The sequence below is a fragment of the Schistocerca serialis genome, chromosome 4, assembly GCF_023864345.2.
Source record: "Schistocerca serialis cubense isolate TAMUIC-IGC-003099 chromosome 4, iqSchSeri2.2, whole genome shotgun sequence".
Classification (NCBI taxonomy): Eukaryota; Metazoa; Arthropoda; class Insecta; order Orthoptera; family Acrididae; genus Schistocerca; species Schistocerca serialis.
In genome coordinates this window covers 847,654,393-847,671,523 of record NC_064641.1, presented here as the reverse complement: position 1 = coordinate 847,671,523, position 17,131 = coordinate 847,654,393, and the positions used below count along the sequence as shown (strand labels likewise).

Sequence of the window (17,131 nt, the reverse complement as noted above, 5' to 3'; positions counted from 1 at the left end):
CATAACAGTTATCCGTCGTAACGGCATGATGGATATCCTGTACTCCGTATCAAATTTAGTTTTTGGGGCACGACATTGAATCAGTTATTCCAAAACTATCGAGTTTTAAGTCTCTTGCCGCCTCCGGGAAAATTTTGTACGGACGGCCATGGGTGCGGGAGTTTCTCGTGCAGTAAAACGCCAGGCGGCGCTGATGTTTCGAACCGGAAATTGACATTACGTGACCCAGCTTCAGAGAAGATCTAGCTGCGCATTATACCGTTCTCAGGGTAGCTGCTAAGACGTTGCTACGCTTGCCTACTCTCACATGGCTTGCTTATTCTCATTTCACTTGCTTTCCTTGTTATTTTTTGTTTCTGTTAGCTTACATATGCTGCTGGCAGTTACGTACTCATTACATAGTTTATGCTGTTAAAGAGATGACTACGGTAAGCAGATTCAAAAGGATGTAGGTTGCAGTAATTATTCGAAGATGAAAAGGGTGGCACGGAATAGAGTAGCGTGGACGAGTGCATCAAACCAGTCTTCGGACTGAAGATCAACAACAACATTCTTAGAGTGACTATTGTCACTGCTTATATCGCTTAGCTGCTGCCAAAATTCCCCCAGTATATGACCTCATATTAAAGGTGGGAAAGAAAGCAAGCATAATAGGTACTCTTGTTGTCCACATGACATCCATGTTTTAAATAAACTGATGGTATTTTATTTTGCATTGCAAAATCAGTGACGGAGTAAGTAAGTATTCCGAGTCAGACAGCTAGTCATACAACTAGATCTCAAATTGACATGGTAAGCAGACACCAGGTAAAGCTATTAAAAGTGGTTTCATCCTTCACAAATTATAAACCATTGTAAGTGAAAAACGTTTGCTTACATGCTAAACTTCCTGCTGTTAACATTTCCTCCTTTGTGTTAGTCTCTGTGGAACAGTATTCCTGTGGAAAAAGAAAACAACCAGAGCTACTGTATCAAAGGAATATTGAATGTGTGAGTGAATCATAATGACCACCCTTCAAGTGATTCAGAACATTATTTGTATTACCATTCCGCACTAAACACATTATTCCAAAAGCACACAAAAGTTGGATGAGTCATTATTACAAAGACGTGAGGTACACAGACATGACCGTACGGAGCGGTAGTATCTAAATTTCGGTTTCAGAATGAAAAAAATTCGTGGGGGTGAATATGAGCTACCTTGATTAGTGATACAGGCGTGTATAATAATGAGTTTCGCGTCATACACCAAGCTGTAACAGAGAGACGAAACAATTATACAACATTAATTTGTGGGCATAGAGCAAATAATTAAATCTAAAATAGCTGTATAAATGTATTTAAAGTAATCCCCAGTGTGCTCGTAGTGTATGATATGGCCATTTTGTGAGAAAAACTTCATTACTGTAATACATTTATCAATACTTGATGCACAGTGATAAATAGCATGACAACGTACGTTACAACAAATCTGGACTGATGTTTTTTCTGGAGTCTACCTCTACAATAGAGTCACACAGATGTCACGGAAATAGCAGTCACACGCATTATTGTGTCAGGCGGAAGTTTTTAAGCACAACTGAACTGTAATTAGAACAATATTCTTCCCTTTAAAAGCAGTCACCAGCCAGCCATTTCTGTACATTCGCGTATTTGTTTAGTGCATATAGATAACTGAGGGATAAAACTGAAGGAAAGTACACGAAGTTTATAGCTACGAATATACAACCATATTCCGCTCGAGCACAGATTTCCGCGTCACGTATCATCTGTCGTTGCTGCCAGGCATGTACTGCAGCTAGTCACGTGATATTGGTCTCCGGTTCGAAATGTTAACGCAACCATGGCGCGAGTCACGCCCCCGTGTGTGCAGGTTTACCGGGAGAGCGTCTGCAATCTGCAGCCATTTTCCAAGTCCATCTGAGAACACTTGGATGACTCCGTACACTTTCTCTGCAGACCATTGCGTCAGGAGTACACGTAAATCGAGCGATGAGTACGCATCGGTGGTTCAGTGGTAGAATGCTCGCCTGCCACGCGGGCGGCCCGGGTTCGATTCCCGGCCGATGCATCATTTTTGCAGTTGTCTCCTTGGAGCTGCTGCGTTTCTTGTGAAGCTCAACTACACGATATACCTGTACTTCAGAAGGCAGCAATGGGCTTATTTTAGAAACTCAAGCAAGGATTAGTATTAAAAAAATGGAATTTATTTTGCTGTTTTTCAAAATCTTACCCTTTAACAAAATATATCATTGCATTAGATGAAACGGCTCCTTAAAAATCACTGATGCCGTTCTTCCTGAGACACTTCACAAACTTGATATTTATGACGTTCCGCTAGTTCATGTAATGACGAAAAATTTATTCCACGCATTTTATTTTTAATTTTTGGAAATAAAAAAGAAATCACAAGGTGCTAGGTCAGGGCTGTACGATGTTCATTTCTACTGTATGCGGTTATGCGTTGACGTGGTTTAGTTCACGAAATTTTTGCGTTAAACAGATATTTGTGTACCAGTCGGTAGTAACACTGTGTGTATCTTCTGATACTGTTGCATCAGTACGGCCCTTATTAGAGAATTTAAAAAAAGGACGAAAGAAAGTGGCAACGATCTTCTGACCAACACTGTTTCGAAAGACCAGTGAACTGACTGACTTTTCTTCTCTGTAATGTTAACAATGAATGAAGATTCGTCACCAGTACCGAAGATTCATCACCAGTAACGATATTCAAAGCCAAAATTTGAAGAGCAGTGCGTTGTAATTTTTGATCTGAAAGACTCTGTTGTCGACGGATTCCACAGAAACTCAGTTTTCTGACGCATCACTGTTGTAAAATGTTTTGGATTTGAATCATATCAGTGTCGAGTGTCGTCCGAATGAAATATGTAGTATGGACGTCGATCATAGTATCTCTGCTTAGCAACGTAAACAGAGATCGCAGTTTGGTTCGCATTGCGAAATAATTTAAATATATAGTTGTATTACAGACAGTTGTACTTTGAGCGGTGTCCATTATCGTTCATAGCCTTTCGACAAGTAATTACACAAAAGTTTTCGTTTGTCTGGAACCAGAATAGCGGCTTTTGCGGCCGTGGCGCTTCTGTTTGGATTTTACGACTTTATATTCAGTCTCTGCGTTACAGTGTTGGGTAAAATTATGATTGTGGTGATGCAGCATTTTAGTTTCCTTGTTTTCGCAAGCTGTTAACTGCTGACATGGCAACCATGTTCCCCAGAAAGCTTACCGTAAGAATTGGATTTGACAAAGCAACCCGTAATGTTCAGCCAAGTTCACTGGAAATTCATGACTCGATCTTTGACGTTATTGGCGTTACTTCGGATCAGACGCACACTGCTTTTTATGACTTGGAGCAATACTGCTTTTTTGTGAAGCTGCTTTAGCCGTTGGTGCTGGGACGGATTTTTGCAGAAATTTGAAGGAAAAGCTGAATTCCGCCATCGCGATAATTCGGTGAGTACAGTTACCATTTCAAATGCTGATGTTGATTATAAACAAGTCAGAGTATTTAATTTGCCCCCTGAGGTAGAAAACTGCTACTTAAAATACGCATTATCTAAATGCGGTGACATCGGGCAAATTCGTAATGAACGATGGTCAAGCCAGCATAGATTGCAATGCTTTAGTGGTGTTCGTTCTGTCGATATGCAAGTCAAACAAAACATTCCATCTCATATTTTGGTTTGTGGCTAAAAAGCGCACGTTATTTACAATGGACAAACTTTGACTTGTCATTTGTGCAACGAAAATGGGCATCTCCGGCGAAACTGCCCAAAAACGGTGTTTGTATTGCAGAATGATTTACAACAGCGTAAAAGGTTAACACTGGCTGATCTTGTGACCGAAAATCAGATGACGGGTGGTGAAGTTTCCAGCATTATGGGAAATGTGGACGACAGGCCACAAAATACTCTTGAAGCATTTCCACCTTCACTCAGGAAAGACACTGCAGACAATCCGGCTGGAAAAAGTAGTGTAGCTACTAATGAGAGACGTCGAACTTGTGACGGCAGTAGCACAGATGAAGAATATATCAACCTGTCGCTGAAAGCTGTAGGTGAAATTCAGAAAACAGTACTGGAAACTACTGTTTCGGACAATATTGTCAGCATAGATTCAAACTCTGAGTCAAGTATATCAGTAGACAAATCGAGTACGCCACCATCAGCTGAACAGGTCGAAGTGACGTCACAGCCCCATTCTGTAGCGCTGGTCGCGCCAGTAGATGTCAATGCGCTGGTCTTGGTGACGCCACAACGCCTCACTACAGCACCGGTACGTCAATCAATGCAGACAGATTCACTCGCGGATGCAATTGAAAGGAAACATGACGAGATAGCGAGTTATTGTCAACAACAGGCGACGTCACAGCCCAAATCCCAAGACGAAGAATCGGAGTTTTACAGCAATAACACACAAAAGGCAAACGAAAGTGATCATAGAAGTGACCGGGCATTGGAAGAATGTTTGCAAACTGCTTCTGCGCCGCCTTTGGCAGAGGAGATGGAGGTACACGACTGCCCCTCAGATTCACCGACGCCGCCCTCAGTAGAAAGCTACTCTGGGGGTGGGCGGAGCAGACGTTCGGTGAAGGCCAGTGTCAATGTAAACAGCAAGAAAAGTAAAAAGAAAGGTTCTAATGCAAACCGCGGCGGTGGTCTCACGTCAGATTCTCAGGAAGTATCCGGCATGGTAAAAAGGTCACTCCCCTATGTTAGGCATACACGATTACTACGTTAAACGTTAATAGGATACAGTCGGATGTTAAAATAGCTGCTCTGAAACAGTTTCTGTATGAGTCAGCGACAGACATTGCTCTCCTACAAGAAGCGATATTCCCACAAATATTTTTTTCCAATTACGTTGATTTTTACAATATTTCCACTGAAACGAGATTTGGCACGGCCAATTTAGTTACGGAGGGCATCCCCGTACATAACCTGGAGGGTTGCATCAAACCAAGTCTTCGGACTGAAGATCAACTACAACATTGTTTCAGTGACTATTGCCACAGTTTAGATCGCTTAGCTGCTGCCAAAATTCCCCCAGTATATTACCTCATATTAAAGGTGGGAAAGAAAGCAAGCATAATAGGTACTCTAGTTTTCCACGTCACATCCGTGTTTAAATAACAATGAAACCGATGATGATATATTTTCCCTCGCAAAATCAGTGACGGAGTAAGTAAGTATTCTGAGTCAGACGGCTAGTCAAACAACTAGATCTCAAATTGACATGGTAAGCAGACACCAGGTAAAGCTATTAAAAGTGGTTTCGTCCTTCACAAATTATAAACCATTGTAAGTGAAAAACATTTGCTTACATGCTAAACCGTCTTCTGTTAACATTTCCTTCTTTGTGTTCAGTCTCTGTGGAACAGTATTCCTATGGAAAAAGAAAACAACCAGAGCTACTGTATGAGAGAAATATTGAATGTGTAAGTGAATTATAATGACCACCCTTCAGTGATTTAGAACGTTATTTGTATTACCATTCCACACTAAACGCATTATTCCAAAAGCACACAAAAGTTAGATGAGTCATTATTACAAAGACGTGAGGTTCACAAACATGACCGTACGCAGCGGTAGTAATCTACATTTCACTTTCAGAGTGAATAAATTTGCGTACAATAACTTCGTTGGAATGAATATGAACTACCTTGACCAAGGATACAGGCGTTTATAATAATGCGAGTTTCGCGTCATATACCAAGCTGTAACAGAGGGACGAAACAATTATACATTAAAGTAATTTGTGGGGATAATTACATTTAAAATATCTGTATAAATGTATTTAAGGTAATACCCAGTGTGCTGGTAGTGTATGATACGGTCATTTTGTGAGAAAACTTCAGTATTACGGTAATACTGTAATACATTTCTCAATGTTTAATGCACAATGATAAATAGCATGACAAGGTGCGTTACAACAAATCTCGACCTTTGTTTTTTCTGGAGTCTACTTCTACAATGGGGTCTCACAAATATCACAAAAATAGCAGTCGCACTCATTATTCTGTCAGGCGGAAGTTCTTAAGCACAACTGAAATGTTCTTAACAACATATTTTTCCCTTTAATAACAGTCACCAGTCGGCCATTTCAACATATTCGCTTATTTGTTTAGTGCATATAGATAACTGAGGGATAAAACTGAGAAGGAAAGTACACGAATTTTGTAGCTACGAATATACAACCATATTCCGCTCGAGCACAGTTAACCGCTTCAGCTATCATCTGTCGTTGCAGCCAGGCGTGTACAGCAGCTAGTCACGTGATACTCGTCTGCGGTCCGAAATGTCAACGCAACCATGGCGCGAGTCACGCCCCCGTGTGTGCAGGATTACTGAGCGAGCGTCTGTAATCTGCAGCCATTTTCCATGTCGATCTGAGAAGACTTGGATGGCTCCATACACTTTCTCTGCAGACCACTGCGTGAGGAGTACACGTAAATCATGCGATGAGTGCGCATCGGTGGTTCAGTGGTAGAATGCTCGCCTGCCACGCGGGCGGCCCGGGTTCGATTCCCGGCCGATGCATCTATTTTGTTGTTGTCTCCATGGGGCTGCTGCGTTTCTTGTGAAGCTCAATTACGCGATATACCTGTACCTACTTCAGAATGCAACAATGGGCATATTTTAGAAACTCAAGCCAGGATTAGTATTTAAAAAATTGAAATTATGTTATTGTTTTTCAAAATGTTACACGTTAACAAGATAAATCATTGCATTATCTGAAACCGCTCCTTAAATCAATGATGCTGTTCTTCCTGAGGCACTTCACAAACTAGATATTTATGACGTACCGCTAGTTCATGTAATGACTAAAAAATTATTCCACGAATTTTATTTTTAATTTTTGGAAATAAAAAAGAAATCACAAGGTGCTAGGTCAGGACTGTACGATGTTCATTTCTACTGTATACGGTTATGCGTTGACGTGATATAGTTCACGAAATTTTTGAAAAAGCTGTGGTAAACGGATATTTGTGTACTAACCGGCAGTAACACTGCGTTTATCTTCTGATACTGTTGCATCAGTACGGCCCTTCTTACAGAAGAAGAAAATGAAAGAAAGAAACTGGCAACGATCTTTTGACCAACACTGTTTCGAAAGACCAGTGAATTGACTGAATTTTCTTTTCTGTATGTTAACAATGAATAAAAGATTCGTCACCAGTAACCATATTCAAAACCAAAATGTGAAGAGCAGTGCGTTGTAATTTTTTATCTGAATGACTGTTGCCGACGGACTCCACATAAACTCAATTTTCTGACACACCCCGGTTGTAAAATGTTCTGGTTTGAATCATGTCAGTGTCGTCCGAATGAATTCATAATATGGACGTCGATCTTCAAGTACTGCCCGAACAACTAATATTTTCATCAGTAACAGCAGTTCTTGGACGTGCTTCACAAAATACATCGCTAAGTCAAACTTGGTTTCCTTTGAATTCGCTGTACCAGTTATAAATTGTTGCTTTGGACGGACCTTATCCTCCAAATGCATTTCTGAGCCAATCTTCACATTGTTTGGGAGTTAATGACGAAGTGAAATCGTAAAAAATCTTAACAAGGAAATCTTCTATAGGCAGATTCGGCTGCCTATGCACACAAAATTGTTAAATGATGATAATTGAGAAACTATTAAAACAAATCGAAGAAGCTTCATGGCAAACAACTTACAAAACATTAGAAAGTAGCTGTCAAGTATAAATAAATTTAATTCGTTCTTATAACTACGGCATCTTTATAGTGTCAAGATTTCACTCGTCGGCTTTGAGCAATGTGCCATACCGGAGGCTAGGGCACTGCTACATGGGGGCGGTCTTTCAAAGCGGTGTATGGGTAGCATTCATCTCACGCTAAGTGAGGAGCGAGGCCAACGTTCTCGTTGGCCTCGGGTGAGGAGACCCCTACGTCATAGTGACGTAGGCACGCGTCATCATCAGTTTCACGAGTTGTCCTATCGACATTCTGTATATATCGACTGTTGTGTGCGTCTTGAATCTGCATTGTTATTCGTTTATGTGCTTTCATTGTCCTATTGTCCGGTGTTGCTTGCGTGTATGTCGTTCTGAACATGGGCTGTAACTGAGATGAGAGACCTTTCGAGCAGATCCATGAAGATAGTCGAAAGATTTCACCATCTTTCTTAGTTGATTTACAACACGAAGGCAAAATTAAATGGAACTAGATGGTTTAATGTTTCTAGCAACATTCCGAATTTCGTCAGAACCACTTCAGTTTCTCAGTTTAACGTTTCTGCCCACATGAATTATGTACAACTCATTAGATTTTATAAAAATACGAAACAATTTAATTTCTTCCTGTTTCACGTTTTTATCCACATGATTTATTCAATATTAATCGGATTGGAAACATGAATAGACACTTTTTTAACTTTCGTTATGATTATGATTCCTTCCTTCAGATATTCGTTACGTTCACGAAACACACAATAACATCCCACATTCTTTGGATTGCAGCTTAATAATTAATTACTTTACTTTGAATGACAAGTTTTTTTTTTTTGATTTCGTTATGGCTCCTTCGCTCAGACATTAATTATGTTCATGAAATACACGATAACATCGCAAATTGTTGGGATTACATTTAACAATTCATTCAGCTGGGATGAGCATATCACACAACTCCTGCCACTTCGTTTGTACACATGTATTTACATTTAGTTTTGACGTTATCGGTACAACTGCTAAGATCGATATACGTACTCATTTAGTCGATTTAGGTTATTTCCGTCAAGATGACGTAGCGTTACGTCATTATGACGTAGGGTTCTCCTCACCTAGAGTGAGATAAATGCTACCCGCGGCGTATGATATTCGTGAACGAAAGAACGTAGTACACGATAAGCCTGCGATCATAATTCACGCGATTACTTACTTAGCCGCGAATTATATCGGAACGAATTGAAATAACGGAAATAAGAACAGAACAAAAGAGAAGTATAGAATGTGAAATAATGTTTGTCGTAATTTACGCGAGTAAGAAAAGCCTAGAGAAACTTTAAATTCCATTACATTATAACGCGTGGTGAAGTCGTAATATAATAAAGCAGCGTTAATTTCTAATAACAACTGTAAAATCTAACGGGATTACCTCGGGAAAGTGGGGTTTTTGGGCGGGAAGAAACTAAAATATAACACAACAACGAGAAAATTAAATAAATAATAATGTATGTGAAACAGTAGCTTGAAATGTGGAAAAACCGACACAGAAATCCTAACAAAGGCCAGTACACAAGTAACTAAATTCACAAAAAGTAAAGGAGTGTGTATTCCAGAATTCGAATCAAGAACAACTGCTAACATGAGTAACATCGAAGCAGCTTAAACCCCTTAATAACGGCAAGGCTTTCGGTCCAGATTGTATACCAGTCAGGTTCTTTTCAGAGTATTCTGATGCAATAGGTAAATACTGAGCAATCATATACAATCGCTCACTCGTAGAAAGCTCGGTACCCAAAGACGGGAAACTTACACCAATACACAAGAAAGGAAATAGGAGGAACCCGCTGAATTACAGACCAGTATCACTAACGTCAATTTTCAGTAGCCTTTTGGAAGATATACTGTGTTTAACATTGTGATTCACCTCGAAGAAAACAATTTATTGACAAATACCCAACAAGAATTCAGAAAATATAGTTATTGTGAAGCACAACTAGCGTTTCATTCTCACGAAGTAATGAGTACTATCGACAGGGCATGTCACATTGATTCCATATTTTTTAGATTTCCAGAAAGGTTTTGACACCATTCCCCAAAAGCGACTTCTTATTTAATTGCTTGCCTATGGAGTATCGTCTCAGTTGTGTGACTGGATTCGTGATTTCCTGTCAGAAATGTCACAGTTCGTAGTAGCTGATGGAAAGTCAACAAGTAAAACAAAAATAATATCTGGCGTTTCCCAAGGAAGTTTTACAGGCTCTCTGTTGTTCCTGTTCTACAGAAACGATTTGGGAGACAATCTGAGCAGCCCTCTTAGATTGTTTGCCGATGACGTCATTTACCGCCTTGTAAAGTTATCAGATGATCAAAACGAACTGCAGAAACATTCAGACAAGATATCTGTATGGTGCAAAAAGTGGCAGTTGGCTCTAAATTGTGAAAAGCGTGAAGTCGTGCACATGAACACTAACTAGAATCCTCTAAATTTCAGTTACACAATAAAATGTCGTGTGACTAGGACCTCCCGTCGGGTAGACCGTTCGCCGGATGCAAGTCTTTCTATTTGACGCCACTTCGGCGAGAAAATGCAACAGATTTACTAAAGAGACAGCTTACACTACCCTTGCTCCCGCTCTTCTGCAGTATTGCTGGAATCCGCAACAGATAGCACTGACAGAGGACGTCGAAAAATATCAAACAAGACAGCTCGTTTTCTATTATCGCTAAATAAGGGAGAGTGTAGAACGATATGATGCTCGAATTGGAGTGACAGTCATTACATCAAGGTGCGGCAGGAACTTCTCATGAAATTTCCATCAGCTTTCTCCACAGAGTGTGAAAATATTTTTCTGGCGCCCACCTACATATGGAGAAATGATCATCATAATAAAATAAGAGAAATCAGAGCTCGCCGGGCGGGGCCTAAGTATTCCGTCTTTCCCGCGCGGTGTTACGAGAATGGAACATTAGAGAAGTAGTTTAAATGGGATTCGATGAACCCTCTGACAGGCACTTAATTGTCAATTGCAGAGAGTAATCACGTAGATGTGGATATTGGAATCAATAACTAAAAGTGACCTCGTGTACAGTGGAAGTCTAGTCACGTTTTCACGCTAGTTTTAAGAAAGCAGTTTCAGGTACAACAATCGTATTACATTGTCGGTGTTCACACCAGACGGAAAAACGATCTAAATAGTGAACCATGGAACTGTTGGAATCTGTAACGAAAACTGACTTATAGAGGAGATCAATTCTAATTACCAATTCAAACCATACAATGGTTCATAATTTTTGCCATGTTAGCAGTACATAAGTGTGTGAACTCGGATTTGTAGGCTTTCTAGAGTTCTTATTGATCTCTGAACTATTGCAAAAAGTTGTTGTTCTTGTTGTTGTGGTCTTCAGTCCTGAGACTGGTTTGATGCAGCTTTCCATGCTACTCTATCCTGTGCAAGCGTCTTCATCTCCCAGTACTTACTGCAACCTACATCCTTCTGAATCTGCTTAGTGTATTCATCTCTTGGTCTCCCTCTACGATTTTTACCCTCCATGCTGCCCTCCAATGCTTAATTTGTGATCCCTTGATGCCTCTGAACATGTCCTACTAACTGGGCCCTTCTTCTTGTCAAGTTATGCCACAAACACCTCTTCTCCCCAATCCTATTCAATACCTCCTCATTAGTTATGTGATCTACCCATCTAATCTTCAGCATTCTTATGTAGCACCACATTTCGAAAGCTTCTATTCTCTTCTTGTCCAAACTATTTATCGTCCATGTTTCACTTCCATACATGACTACACTCCATACAAATACTTTCAGAAACGACTTCCTGACACTTAAATCTATACTCGATGTTAACAAATTTCTCTTCTTCAGAAACGCTTTCCTTGCCACTGTAAGTCTACATTTTATATCCTCTCTACTTCGACCCTCATCAGTTATTTTGCTGCCCAAATAGCAAACCTCCTTTACTACTTTAAGTGTCTAATCTAATTCCCTCAGCATCACCTTTTTTAATTCGACTACATTCCATTATCCTCGTTTTGCTTTCGCTGATGTTCATCTTATATCCTCCTTTCAAGACACTGTCCATTCCGTTCAACTGCTCTTCCAAGTCCTGTGCTGTCTCTGACAGAATTACAATGTCATCGGCGAACCTCAAAGTTTTTATTTCTTCTCCATGGATTTTGATACCAACTCCGAATTTTTCTTTCGTTTCCTTTACTGCTCGCTCAATATACAGATTGATTAACATCGGGAAGAGGCTACAACCCTGTCTCACTCCCTTCCCAACCACTGCTTCCCTTTCATGTTCGTCGACTCTTATAACTGCCATCTGGTTTCTGAACAAATTGTAAATAGCCTTTCGCTCCCTGTATTTTACCCCTGCCACCTTCAGAATTTGAAAGAGAGTATTCCAGTCAACATTGTCAAAAGCTTTCTCCAAGTCTACAAATGCTAGAAACGTAGGTTTGCCTTCCCTTAATCTTTCCTCTAAGATAAGTCGTAGGGTCAGTATTGCCTCACGTGTTCCAATATTTCTACGGAATCCAAACTGATCTTCCCCAAGGTCAGCTTCTACTAGTTTTTCCATTCGTCTGCAAAAAATTCGCGTTAGTATTTTGCTGCTGTGGCTTATTAGACTGATTGTTCGGTAATTTTCACATCTGTCAACACCTGCTTTCTTTGGGATTGGAATTATTATATTCTTCTTGAAGTCTGAGGGTATTTCACCTGTCTCATACATCTTGATCACCAGATGGTAGAATTTTGTTAGGACTGGCTTAGCCAAGGCCGTCAATCGTTCTAATGGAATGTTGTCTACTCCCGGGGCCTTGTTTAGACTCAGGTCTTTCAGTGCTCTGTCAAACTCATCACGCAGTATTGTATCTCCCATTACGTCTTAAGCTACATTCTCTTCCATTTCCAGAATATTGTCCTCAAGTACGTCGCTCTTGTATAGACCCTGTATATACTCCTTCCACCTTTCTGCTTTCCCTTCTTTACTTAGAACTGGGTTTCCATCTGACCTCTTCATATTCATACAAGTGGTTCTCTTTTCTCCAAAGGTCTCTTTAATTTTCCGGTAGGAAGTATCTATCTTACCCCTAGTGAGGTAAGCCTCTACATCCTTACATTTGTCCTCTAGCCATCCCTGATGGCCATTTTGCACTTCCTGTGGATCTGATTTTTGAGACGTTTGTATTCCTTTTTGCGTGCTTCATTTACTGAGTTTTTATATTTTCTCCTTTAATCAATTAAATTCAATATTTTTTTCTGTTATCCAAGGATTTCTACTAGCCCTCGTCTTTTTACCTACTTGATCCATCTGCTGCCTTCACTACTCCATCCCTCAGAGCTACCCATTCTTCTTCTACTGTATTTCTTTCCCCCATTTGTGACAATTGTTCCCTTATGCTTTCCCTGAAACTCTGTACAACCTCTGGTTTAATCAGTTTGTCCAGGTCCCATCTCCTTAAATTCTCACCTTTCTGCAGTTTCTTCAGTTTCTTCAGTTTTAATCTACAATTCATAACCAATAGATTGTGGTTAGAGTCCACTTCTGTCCCTGGAAATGTCTTGCAATTTAAAACCTGGTTCCTAAAGCTCTGTCTACCATTATATAATCTATCTGACACCTTGTAGTATTTCCAGGATTCTTCCATGTGTACAATCTTCTTTTATGATTCTTGAACCAAGTGTTGGCTATGATTAAGTTATGCTCTGTGCAAAATTCTACCAGACGTTTTCCTCTTTCATTTCTTTCCCCCAATCCATATTCACCTATTATGTTTCCTTTTCTCCCTTTTCCTACTCTCGGATTTCAGTCACCCATGACCATTAAATTTTCGTCTCCCTTCACTATCTCAATAATTTCTTTTATTTCATCATACATTTCTTCAATTTCATCATCATATGCATAGCTAGTTGGCATATAAACTTGTACTACTGTAGTAGGCATGGGCTTCGTGTCTATCTTGGCCACAATAATGCGTTCACTATGCTGTTTGTAGTAGCTTACCCGTACACCTATTTTTTTTATTCATTATTGAACCTACTCCTGCATTACCCCTATTTGATTTTGTATTTATAACCCTGTACTCACCTGACCAGAAGTCTTGTTCCTCCTGCCACCGAACTTCACTAATTCCCACTATATCTAACTTTAACCTACATATTTCCCTTTTTAAATTTTCTAACCTACCTGCCCGATTAAGGGATCTGACATTCCATGTTCCGAGTCGTAGAACGCCAGTTTTCTTTCTCCTGATAACGACGTCCTCTTGAGTAGTCCCCGCCCGGAGATCCGAATGGGGGACTATTTTACCTCCGGAATATTTTACTCAAGAGGACGCCATCATCATTTAACCATACTGTAAAGCTGCATGCCCTCGGGAAAAATTACGGCTGTAGTTTCCCCTTGCTTTCAGCCGTTCGCAGACCAGCACAGCAGGGCCGTTTTGGTTAGTGTTACAAGGCCAGATCAGTCTATCATCCAGACTGTTGCCCCTGCAACTACTGAAAAGGCTGCTGCCCCTCTTCAGGAACCACACGTTTGTCTGGCCTCTCAACAGATACCCCTCCGTTGTGGTTGCAGCTACGGTATGGCCATCTGTATCGCTGAGGCACGTTAGCCTCCCCACCGACGGCAAGGTCCAAGTAACAAATATTATAGGAACCGATTCCAAGTTTTTTTACTTTTTTCTCTGTAATGAAGAGTAATACTAAAAGTAGAAATCCTGTAGCTCTGTAATACACACACTAGTTGCAAAAAAGTCCTAAATAACGAACAGTGAAATGGCTGGAATTGATAGCTAGAATTGACGTAAACAGTTCAATTCAAGTTACCGATTCCAGTATTTGTTACTTTTTGTGAATTGGCGTTACTTGTGTGCGTTTTTGTAATTTCTCCGTCGTTTACTCCATAATTGGTGCTATTGTTCTTTTCGTGTTTCGTTTATGTTGTTGTTTATTTTTCCTGTTGTATCAAAATTTAGTTCCTCCTCGCCCAAAACCCTTACTTTCCTGCGGTAGCACCGTTAGATCCAATAATTATGATTAAATATTAACGCTAATTCACAGTATTAAGACTTCACCATCCGCTAATACTGCGTTAGATTTAATGGCTCTCCATGGTTTTATTACTCGCATAAATTACGCTAGTATTTTGAGACATGTAAGTCTCTCTTTTCCTGTCCTTACTTGTTTTCATTGCCTTCAATTGTTTTTGGTATAATTCGTGGCTAAGTAATTAATTATGTGAATTGCATGGGGGTAAAAAAAAGACAAGGTGTACGTTGCTTTGAAGCCAGAATTGGTGGGACCTTAGTTGTGCTGTGTGTGCGCAAAAACTGTTTTGAATACTAAAAATTATAGAGCTTACATGAATAACATGTCAGGAAGGCAACTTGATCGTTTTTATGTTCTTGAATGCAAATTTGCTCCAGTGATACGACACATTTGGCCTCGTTAACTTGTTTTTTGCTGTTTCGGGTAATGATAAACTGAAAGTTATGTGAGAAGCATACTTTAGTAAGCCATTAAATTCCACTGTTACTGTATTTGTATTGATAACAAATGAAACTGGAACTCCGAAACCAACGCTTGTTTGCTTACTGCTTCTTGTCGGTTAAATTTTCTGCTTTCAGTTCGTATGCACAACAGTTTTAGTGTTCACGTTTTGCAAAAAACTTACCTACGTGTTTTTTTGCTAGCCCATAAACTGTGCAATGAAGAAACAAGTAAGGCATGTTATTACTAAAATGTCAGTGAAGCAGAACCGCGTAGAAGCATACCTCCATGCAGAAGAGTTCTTTTTTTAGTAGATTGCCAGAGAATTAGTTTCACTGTAGTTTAAACAGCTACTCACTTTGAAATATTACCTATGATGCGACGTTGAGTGTATGGCCAGTAATAGCAGCTTACTGTGTAAAGAAAGATATATATTTTTAAACATCTTCCAGCATCGTGGAATGCTTTTAACGTGATTAAGGGAATGGTCTCGAACGCTTAAGATTACGATGAATACGTGCTCGATGTTCGAAGTTTGGTCCACCAGCGGGGAGACTGGGTCCTAGTACCCCAGTACCTTTTCGCGGCACATGTATTACACAGACATACAGAAAACAAAGGATATCCTCTCCAAATGTGGAGGTAGTTGGATACAATCTTGTACAGTGCTTTACTACACCCCGCGATCAAAGCATTTGAGCTAGGTGTTGGCAGCTGTGCTACATTTAAAGCTATTTTACAACACAGAACGAGAGGTTATGTTATGTCATGTCGTGATCAGTGACTTCAAAATCTACAGATTTGCGGAAAATAAGTATATATCAAGGGAAAATACTCTGAAATGCAGGGGAATTGAAGAAGAACTAGCGTGTCTTGTGGTTGGCGCAGAACAATTTACACATGGGGGTAAGTATGCGACAGCAAGAGGAATCCAGGAAAACGTCGACACGGAAGCGAACTAAAGCAGGGAAACAGTCACTTTTTCTTCCGTTGAGGCGGCATTCGACCTTACGTCTATTAAGGTAACAGTGCTACACTCGAGTTGACTACTGTATTTGACGCTTTTCAGGAAGACAGAGAACCATCTGCCTCTAAACTTACTTCCATCTGCGTTGAAGGATAACAGCGAATGGACGGAGTGGTCGATTGAGATGGAGCTGTAACGAGGTACGATTTAATGGCAGACTGATTATGCATTCTAGAGAGGGATGGATATGTTGGCGCAGGTCATTCGACCATTTTTTTCCGCTGATCTGTCAGGATGCATCAGTCACATGACATAGCCGGCGTTCGACCCATATACAACCGCTTGTACTGTATGGGTCTTAGAGCACTGTCTACTTGCGATCGTTAACAGTAAACCTCTCGGTCATCAGAGGACTTCCATTTCACGAGTGATGAACCGTGACACATTCCTCTAAACGAACGAAGATTTATGCGGTGTACTCCATTCCCCTGTCGCATGTTAAGTGTAAAATCGAAACTTCAGTTTTATAACTAAGTTAGCGATAGGTGTTCGTACGACTCTGCAATCCCCGTGTATACATCTGCTTGACAGATGTACTGTGTACAGAGTTAGTGGCGGCAAGACGTAATTTCACATGTCCGACACTACTGCTATGCGGTTATCTGTTGCCTTGTAAGAGGTCTTCTCAGTTATTGACGATCATTTTATATAGAACTGATGTGGGCATAGTATAATTTCTGAACCGTGATCGGATGTGTACAGTGGACGGTATAAATCTCTGGAAAGCTATATTGCCCATGTATCACACAGAGCCAGTGTTTTACAGTTTGTTACCATAGTTTATCGTAGAAAAACCTACAAGAAGGATGCGTGTCATGCGCTGGCAATATGTTTCTTACCTTGGAATATTAACAGCGCAGCATTCCACAGGACAG

General features: G+C 40.3%; 2 non-coding genes across 2 annotated transcripts; both read left to right on the top strand.

The window, feature by feature from the left end:
• Positions 1 to 2,000: 2,000 nt before the first annotated feature.
• On the top strand, positions 2,001 to 2,071 carry Trnag-gcc (transfer RNA glycine (anticodon GCC)). The gene has a single exon. It is a non-coding gene; the product is annotated as a tRNA-Gly (tRNA).
• Positions 2,072 to 6,490: 4,419 nt separating this feature from the next.
• On the top strand, positions 6,491 to 6,561 carry Trnag-gcc (transfer RNA glycine (anticodon GCC)). The gene has a single exon. It is a non-coding gene; the product is annotated as a tRNA-Gly (tRNA).
• Positions 6,562 to 17,131: the final 10,570 nt, after the last annotated feature.